Raw genomic sequence first — 1,119 nt, forward strand, 5'->3', positions numbered from 1 at the left:
CTTTGGGGAGCTGGCTGAGTCTATGCAGGGGAGGCCTCTGCATGGAGAGGTGGTATCAGCTGTGCACAGTTAGGGCAAGCCCCTGCTGATTATCTCAGCAGTCAGTGATTTGAAGTATTTCTAGGTTTTGCTTGCTGTTATTAAGTAGGAATTCTTCTAAAGAATTCAGTACGAGGTATTACATGACAATCTCTTTTCCCATTTAAAAAGCTAACGGTTAAGAAGTAAAAAAACAGATCACATCTAGGATCCTAATTCGACAGCAAAATTCACTCAGAGATTTAGCAAAACAGTGTCAGTAACTTGGTTTCTGAGAGTTTATGCAATCAATAAAAAGAAATTGATGAGAATAAAAATTCTGTAGAGATTGGATTTCTGGTTTTAAAAATGATATTGTCACTTTTAAAAAAAAGTTCTTAAATATCATTTTTTCTGTTGTTTTTCTTTCACATAAAAGAAGGTTTTTGCCTGTAGTTAAGCACTTTCCTGCTTCTGCGCTTTCTCTGTCAACTGCTTTGGCTCCAAGCACACATCAGTGCATTGGGGGTAAGACGAGATAGGAGGAAGAAGCGGTAGATGAATGAAAAGGAGACAGTTTAGAGTCTTTCAGTCATTTTATGCAAACATATGCTTACACATTTGCCTTTATTTAATGCAGGAATTTATTTTGCATTTTACTGTATTGAGTTCTGAGAATCAACACCAGGAACTTTCACAGACAAGGCAAACTCTACAACAGATCTACATATACCCTCAGCCTGGTATTTTTACAATTTGTATTTCATTTATGTTATAGTTCAAATAGGGGGTGTCTCCTTAAAGGCCGTGTGCTAAAGACTTGATCTCCAGAATGGCACCATTAGGAAATAGGGGAACCTTTAAGATGGATGGCCTCATAGGAGGTATTAATGGTCATTAGGGAAGTGCCCTCAGGGAGATGATGAGAGCCTGGTAGCCAGATTGGACTAGAATTCAGTTTTTCTAAATTCACAGCAGGAATTCTGTTGTAGGGAGAATGACACACAATAATTATTAATGCCTATACAGTAATTTATAGGAAAATATTGTTTTAAAATATGTCTAACAACAAAACAAGATCTCGTCAAACTCTAAAATATG

The sequence above is a fragment of the Peromyscus eremicus genome, chromosome 19 (genome assembly GCF_949786415.1).
Source record: "Peromyscus eremicus chromosome 19, PerEre_H2_v1, whole genome shotgun sequence".
In the NCBI taxonomy this organism is placed as follows: domain Eukaryota; kingdom Metazoa; phylum Chordata; class Mammalia; order Rodentia; family Cricetidae; genus Peromyscus; species Peromyscus eremicus.